Source organism: Trichechus manatus, unplaced genomic scaffold, assembly GCF_000243295.1.
Source record: "Trichechus manatus latirostris isolate Lorelei unplaced genomic scaffold, TriManLat1.0 scaffold00424, whole genome shotgun sequence".
NCBI classification, from domain to species: Eukaryota; Metazoa; Chordata; class Mammalia; order Sirenia; family Trichechidae; genus Trichechus; species Trichechus manatus.
In genome coordinates this window covers 140,243-149,170 of record NW_004444360.1, presented here as the reverse complement: position 1 = coordinate 149,170, position 8,928 = coordinate 140,243, and positions in this window count along the sequence as shown.

The following is an 8,928-nucleotide window of genomic DNA, read 5'->3' as shown; positions in this document are numbered from 1 at the left end:
AGATATATGAGGCAGGTCATTTCAATTGTATTTATTATATTGATTTCTTAATATGAATGGAGGATACATGTGTGGGTGGTCATTGTGCTACTATTCATAATTTGTATCAGTCCAAAATATTTAATTTTAAAGAGTTGTCACAAGTAAAATTTTGCACATACATACATAATAGGACAGTCTATCATATTTTATATTTATTAAAACAGTTCCAAAAATATGTAGTCTTTTAATTTTATTTCTTTCCTATTGTTTTGTAAAACATTTTATTTTATATATATGTATTCATGTCTATTTTATTTATTATTTCTTCAATTGTTTTTATATTTAGAATGTTTTTCTCTGTTCTGAGATAAACATTCTGCTATAACTACTTCTTTATTATTTAATTCCCTCAAAGTAGTTGACTATTTAATCTTTGTGGAAGTCATCTTGGCATATGATGTGAAATGAGGGCTTACATATTTTGTCTGAGTAGCCAAATGCCCTAACTCTAGATACTGAACAACCATCTTTTCCCCATTGATGACAGATGCTTGCTTTATCACATTTTAAAGCCTTATACAAAATCCTATTACATTTAATTACCTGATTTACATCGTTTTCAAGGTCTGGGGTTAAACAGGATTAAGGATAAGTACTTTAAGAGATTTGTGGATGTGTAGTAGATGGGGAAAATAATCTGGATTTCCAGGAAACAAGGAGAGGAAAGGGAATTTCCTAGGACTAGAATCTCAGAATTCTGCCATCTTTATTCTTTCCCAGGTAGGACCTCTCACCTGAGCCAATAAGCTCCACCACCACCCCTGCCCCCAGAAGTCCTCCCTCTGGACAGGCACCCACAGGATTATAGCACCAGAAAGGAATGGTTTTGGTAGGGTCCTGGTTACCTCACATTAAGCTTAGTAAGAGGGCTTTGTTGGCAAAATTGTGAGGAAGAAATTGTGGTGATTTTGTGAGGAGGATGTCTTTAGTGAGAGCTTCTCTCTGAGACCTATTTACTTCTTTCAAGGGAAAATTGTAGTGGCAGTACATCTCCACCCATTCCAGAGTAGGGAAAGCGTCTTCACTGAGATCGTTAGGAGAGACCGCTAGGTTTTTCTCTGGTTGGAGGGATATGGAGAACTAAGACCTGCTTCTGTCTCAGGGCATATGGAGGAAATGAGACTAGCTTTGTCATCCTGAACAAAGTGATGTTTCCAGTTCCTCTGCAAGCATGCATCCAATGATGCATGAATGTTTCCTGTGATCAGGTTTGGCCCTCATTGGATGGAACAAGCTGGTCTTGAGCCATTTTCTCCTCCATCTAAGAGAAGGTTCTGGAACCAGGGCTAACCTTGGAATGATCGCCATGGGAGAGGCATCACTCACATCACAGATGAAGAAGAGACCCTGAAGTTCCCACTAAAATATTCAGAAGAAGAAAAGTCAGAAATTTGATTCTTCCATCCAATTGCCACCAATACCTGAAGAAAATTGCACCCACACACGAAAGTGTTCTCCTTGCATCTAATCTTCACGTAGGGGATAGAAAATGCATTCTGAAAGCTGAAGGAGAAGGACAAACATCAGGCAGGAAAAAGGGATAAAAGGACTAGGCTCCCTTTTCCCACTGTGATTGGTCAGCCCACAGCATTAGGGGCATGAACAAATGTGCCATTCAATCAAGTTTGGCATTGTGATCATTTCTGACAGTAGACATACTAATTTTTGAACTGAGAGCATGCTCATGATTTAAATGACACAAGATCTTGGAAAGAAGTATAGTCACAAGGGCTTCCCAATTTTTCATCTAAGAATCAGAAGACCACGCAAGTGAGTAAACTTTTAAGGACAGTGACAATTTAAAAGTTACATCTTTATTACAAACCCTTGAGCCAAGCATTCTCAATTTGATGGTTATGCACAGATCATCTATCCAAATGCTTGAGAAAATACTTAAGGCACTGGGTAAGTTTTCATAGAACTCTAGTATTTGAGATGTACTTTGAAGAAGGGATAATATTGCAAAAGATTAAAGTAGGGGAGAGATAATTGATGGACACTTTGGACAGAGGAAATAGCAAGTAATTGTGCTAATAAAATAATAACGACAGCAGCAGCAACAATAATAATAACAGTGGTACTAATGATAAAATAACAACAGAAGCTGTCCTTTATTGAAGACTTTACAGAAGAGGGAACCCTGCTGGCACAGTGGTTAAGAGCTTGGCTGCTAACCAAAAGATTGGCAGTTGGAATCCATCAGGTGCTCCTTGGAAACCCTATGGGGTAGTTCTACTCTGTCTTGAAGGGTCTCTGTGAGTTGGAATTGACTCGACGACAACCAGTTTGGTTTGGTTTGGTTTTACAGAAGAGAAAGCTGAGGATTTGAGAGGTTAAATATATTGCCTGAGATGGTACACTCTACTGCTTCCCAGAGAAAAGGCATCAAGATGTAAAGTTAAGTTATACCTGGGCAGAGGTGAATTGTTTATAGTGACAGGATCATGGGGTTTCATGGGGGCAGTATAAGCGGTAAATCTTAGAAATTAGGTTGGAAACAGTTTCTGCTGAATCTTATCTGTGCATTATTCTGTAGAGAGATACTGTTTTTCAGAACTGAAGTGACGGATTCACAAATGTGATACTGAGAGAGTATTCTCGGAAGAAGAGTAGAGGATTTAATGGAACAGAAAAAAGAAAAAACATGCAAGTTTTGCTGGGATATTAGTACAGGAGTCCAAAGAAGGGTAATAAGAGAAAGGGCTAGGATTATATTGAGGGAAATTGAAATGAGGGGGTGAAATAACACTTCAGAAGCAGGTTTGGCAAAGATTGAGGAGCGTAGGGGAGGTGAGTGTAGACCATCTAGCAATGTATCCTGACCTTGTGGAGTGGGACTGTGGAGAAGGCGTTTATAAAGATGAAGAGGGGACGGGAAGGAGGAGAAGGAAGATGAACAGGTTTAGAAGCCAGCAGGGGTGGGGGTGGGAGAAATGAAGCTGTTGCATTGGAAGTGGCTGTGGGGAGACAAGGGGAATCAGCAGGCAGGTTGGCTCTGCAGGCTGTTTAGCCAGGAGAGAGACTGTGCCTGGGATTGAAATGTGGAGGGAGGGGTCAGTTCTTCCAAGATGGGTTGAGATCCCAAAGGGATAGGTCATGTGAAATTGATATTCTTAGAATCTCCTTGGGGACAGGGGCAAGAGGTGGGGTGGATCTGCTTTAAAAAATATTCCATCTATTGTACTACAAGCAACACTTCATTTAAGAACCGCTGGTGGAAAACAGTGGAGCCCTGGTGGCATGGTGGGTAAGAGCTTGGCTGCTAACCAAAAGGTCAGCAGTTCAAATCTACCAGCTGCTCCTTGGAAACTCTATGAGGCAGTTCTATTCTGTCCTATAGAGTCGGAATTGACTGGATGGCAATGGGTTTTTTGGTTTGGATGAAAGGGGAAGAAAGATAAAGGCATACCTCGAAAATACACTGAAATTCAGCAGAAGCAGCCAGTATGGAGTGGGTTCCAGCTAAGGGGGAGGGGAGGGTAGAGAGGGCTGAGACCAGCCCTGGGAGGAGGAGGGCAAATCTGGTTGGTGAGGGCCTCATCCACATCATTCCTAAGGTGTCAGGCTGACCTTCTCCTCCTGATTATCCCATAGGTAAAGGGAAGTGAGTGCAGGGATTCCAGGTCATTTTTGTCACATGTCCTCCACTGACCAATGCCCATGGGACATGGGGTCTTCCTGCCCAATCCAATGGAGAGAAGTGATAGGAAATGAGAGTGTCTCAGTGACAAGAGGTGAGATGGACAAAAGGAGGATGATGAAAAGGGAAAGAAAGACGTAGCCCTCTGTCAAGGCTCCTTAGTCCCTTATTAAAGACTGTTTATTTTATTTTTTTCATCTACCTGGAATTTAACTGATTGCAGAAAACATAGTGTGTATTTTCAAAATATGTGAATGATTTGTTTCTCTTTTTGCTTTGTTTATTTACTTATTCATTCGGGGTTTTTTGTTTGTTTTGTTTTGCTTTGTTTTTGCTAAAGGAAGGGAGTGAAGGAAGAAGGACATTTTGGTGGTGTAGGTCAAGACTACTAGAAAGGATAGAGGGGGGAAGGGAAATGGAGGGACCAGGTTAGGGCCCTGAAGGTGACCAGAAGCCAAAGGAGCAATGTTTATATAAAGGCGTTGGAGACTTGCTCACAAGCAGTGCTATTTCTGGTCCCAGATGACATAGGGCAACACAGAGTTGGAGCACTTGTCTCTTTCCAGCTCCTATAACCATTCATTCCAATTGAGGTCACAGTTCCTCTCTGGATCGTTAGATCCCAAGGCCACTACCAGCAGAGGACAGGGTAAAGAACGATGGTGATGAAAAAAAGAAAAGGGTCATTCTGGAAGATGCTGAGCAGATTATTTTTTTTATTGTTTTACATCAGAGAGCAGGCTGTGAGAAGATAAGACATGGAGTGAGTGAGGATCCTTGGCCTGAGGATGCAAGGGCAGCCACAGAGAAGGAGTCCAAGGTCAGTGGATGGGTTCTCAGGAGAGGATTTGATTTTCTGGACCCAAGCAGGGAGAGATTCTCTACACCAGAGTTCAGCATCTTCCCTGGGATCTCTCAGTCTGTCAGGCAGGCCCAGGAGGAGAGAGAGGACATCTTTGCCATTTGCTGCCTCCAATTCTGTTCTTTCTGACTTAGCAGCAGCATCCTCCAGCGGACTGGCCACTCCTACCTCCCCAGCAGCTGGAGCTCCCACAGCCCCCAAAGCCCCCCAAGCGCTGGCTGCAGCAGTCAGAGCTCTGGTGCCTGTGGCGGTGGGACCTGCGGCGCCTGTGGTGGCTCAGGCAGCAGTGGCCACCCCCAGAGCTAGATCCATAGCAGCTCCCAGAGCTGGATCCACAGCAGTCCCCAGAGCTGACACTGCAGCAGGGAGAGACTGGAGGGCACTTTGGGGGACGCTTAGGGGGGCACTTGGGGATGGGGCACTTGGAAGGGCACTTGGGGGTGCACTTGGGAGGGGACTGGCACTGCTGCTGGTTCTGCTGGCAGGACGCGTCGGCAGGCGTCAGGAGCTGAGGGAGCATCAGACACAAGTCGGACCTGGGCACAGAGGCCACCCTGCCCCCTCTGTCCTTTCGGCATCATTTCCTTTTCCTACATTTCAATAAACTGAGCTTGGTCCCAGAGATTTCACCCCAGGAAGTTTCAATTTTAAAAAGTTGGCCAAGTGACATCATAACCTCTCTTTTTAAGATAATCGGAGATTATCGTATATTTTATAAAGAAGGAAATCAAGGCAAAAAGATATGAAAAACACCTGCCTGAAATTAAACTTCTTTTAAAGACAATTTTCCCCATCATGTCAACCAGAATGCTGAAAGAGCCCAATCTAGGAACTCATTCAGAATGTAAATATTTTCTTGTAGAAAGAAAAACAAGAATCCTCTCTCGAAGTAACTTCCTAGGTGATTTTATCCTGTAAAGACTTTGAGGGGCAGAGTTGTTAATCACCTGGTGTCACTAGCTCACTTTATCAATTAAGAAGTTAAAGAACAGTATCTCTCTGAGCATACAGGAAATTCGAACTCAGGGCCCTGACTCTATCCTAGTGCTCTCCCATCATCAGCACACCATGGCCTTCAATTAATATTTTGGCGCGGTGATTCTCAGCTTGGTGTATGACTTCTTAAACAGATTCCCAGTCTCAATTCAGGTACATTGATATGTGGGTTTAAAAAGCCCAAAGAATCCTCTGATTATCTTTCTCTCTGCTGTTGAAGAACTACTGTCCAGCTCATCTTTGCAAGGAGAGTCACAGTGGCTAGTGTCTCACTCCCTCTGACTTAGAGACCAAGCAGCCATAGATGGATCTGGCATAACACAAAGGTGTAGATAGCCACCTAGCTGTGCTCCCATCCCAGCTGTCCCACTCCCCTGCCTCCTTGCACATCCTCCGTCAGTCTTTCTCGTGCCTCTCTATGTGTTGATGTGAACACCAGCCCCTCTGAGGTCCTGCCCCATCCTTTCCTCCATATGCTGTGTGGAGCAACCCTCCTGTGAAGCCCCTGCTCCTGGTTCCCAGGGGGCACTCACTGGGTTCACAAGTAGGCACAGGATCTGTTAGCACCTCAGGAGGATGGAGGTGCTCTGGCCTCAGGCCCTTTTATCCTGGCCTTAGGCTCTGCCCCCAGTGGTGAGACAAGGCTGGGACATTCAAGGACCTGCCTCCTGCCACCCACAAGGTCCACCGGGCAATGACTGGAGGCTCCTCACGTGCCTCCCTGTATCGGGGCTCGCTCCCACTAGGATTACGGTTGCTTAGAAACAAAGAAGGGACGCCATCCCTACCATCATCCCCCACCTCATTCTCCCGGAGGCTGCCTCCTTGCTCAGTTCTGGGGCTTGAGTTCCCAGCATCTTTTCTTGCCTCAGGAAGGTTAACTCCTTAGCAGGGGCAACCTGGTTTAAACCAAGTTTCACAGAATCTCCAGCCCTCCACTACCTTATATGTGAGTGTGTGGGTGCGTGTGCATGTGTGTGCAAGCGTGCGAGTTACAACAGTCAAGAACAGAGCCTGGTTACAGAGTCAGACCAGCCTACAAGAAAATCCCGGTTCTGGCAGCGATGTGAACCAGGAATGTAGTTTTTCAGAGGAGGGAGAGAGAAATGAATTGATCTGCTTATGAGAGTGAGAATTCAGATTTTTCAGGGGTCATAAGGATGGAATGAGGTGAAGTCCACAGAGAAGAAGGGAAAGGCGGGGAGGAGGCAATGAGATTGTATGAGGCTGGAGCACTGCCCACTAGACTCCAAGTGGAGCAGAGACAGGAGGATGTGTGTGAAAAGGAGTATCTAGTATTTCATATGATTTTTTTTTTCTTTTACTGTCTGAAAAATTCCTCTCAACTCCCAGTTCCTTAGGGTTTCAATTTAGTTATCTATATTAATGCAGGCTTCTCCAGAAAGAAATATTAGGATTTTCACATTTCAGGACAATAAGAGAAAGGCTTGGAATTCACATCTGGGTCAAGATAGTAAATAAGATACGTAACAAGACCCCCATCCATGGTATTGCATGGTTATTCAACAACTACATTAATTTATCAGATGAAGGAGGATTAGAGCTGTAGGTGATCTTAGGTAGAAAGTCAACTTCCCTTCAGGCTGCGGTAGAAATATTGGGGAGAGCTTTGGAATTCCGAATTCTCTGAGTGGGTATTGATTTGATATTATCTAGGTCGTTTTGTGCAGTGTGAACTCCATTAATATCTGGTAGAGATCTCTGTGTGTTAGTGTGTATGCTTCTACATAGAGATATTATAGAGACTGTAGAGAGGTTCGACTCAACGGCAATGGGTTAGTTTGTATGTTTTAATAGAGAAACTAAATGTGTGTGTTTATGCATGTGTATTATAGGTAGGTAGGTAGGTAGGTAGACAGACAGACACAGTCTCTGGGTGTGCAAATGTCTAAGTGCTTGGATGCTAACTGAAAGGTTGAAGTTCCATGTCCACTCAGAGGCACCTGGGAAGAAAATCCAAAAGGCTACTTCAGAAAAGTCAGTCACTGAAAACCCTATGGTACAAGTTCTACTAGAACACATATGGGGTTGCCACGAGTCAAGGTCAATTCAATGGCAACTGGTTATAAACATATGTATGTATACACATAAACATATAGGTACACAAATACATGTGTGCTATGTTATAATACATTATATTATATCATCATATTATATCATGTTTACCTTTGTTTATATCAAGGAGCTCTGGTGGCACTGTAGTTAAAAGCTCAGCTGCTAGCCAAAATATCGGCAGTTTAAACTCATCAGCCTCTACGTGGGAGATGTGGCAGTCTGCTTCTTTAAAGATTTACATACAGCCTCGGAAACCCTATGGTGGAGTTCTACTCTGTCTTATAGGGTAGCTATGAGTTGGAATAGAATTGACAGCGATGTGTTTAGGCTTGTTTCTCTCAGCATCAGGTACTGCCTGGTGCCCAATCTCCCCTGAAATTTCTCTGCCTCTCATCTTCCTGGATCTTCCTTTGTTCTAGTCTTCATTGAGTTCCAAAAAGGTCTCCATCCCTCACCCCCAGGAATAATGCCCCAGATCATTAAGGAAGTCTCATATTGGGGCCCACACTGTGTCCACGATGAGGTCCATGTCTCCTGTGACTGGTGTTGGAGGTGTGCAAAGTGTAATACGACCCTCTGCTACATCTCCAGTTTAGGTTTTACTACTTTCCTTTCGATATATTCTTCCTAAGCTGAATTGTCCTGTTTTCTCTAACTTGAGTTTGTCCCTCCCTGTCCAACTTCTATGCTTTATCCCATGATTTTTGCCCTTCCAAGACAGTGTTGTTCAAATATAGCTTGTGATATCTTTTATGGGTCTTATCTGTCAAACACGATTACAATAAATGCTTCTTGATTCCCTAGCTTGGATCTTACATTTTTAAATTCCTCATTAGCTCATAATCCAAGGCTATGCATTTAGTAGATAACTGGTTTGAAAATCTGTTCTTTAGCATTAGCACTAACTTTACTTTGCGTATGACTTAAGCCAGCCTCATCAGTGTTCTCACTCTGAGACATTCACATTGAAGTGTGCTGGCCTCAACACCCTGCAGAAATCTGCACTGAATTATCTGGGTATGACTCAGGTTATTTCAAAGGGTGTTTAATGAGAGAGGAGTCAAGGTATTGATTACTCGGCTCACACAGGTAGTTCTTACTGAGGAGCCCAGCTCATCCATTCCAAGGATGCTGGGGCTTAGAAGCTATTTTGTCCGTGCCTATTCCACCACAAAGGGCAGCACCCAAAACATCAATTAATCTGGCTTTGGCTTGGGTGATAAGGCAACAGCATGGATGTAACATCATGAGAATTTTTCTTTACATTGAATGCTAGACTTCGGTGGCTAGAATACCATTTTAATATAAACAA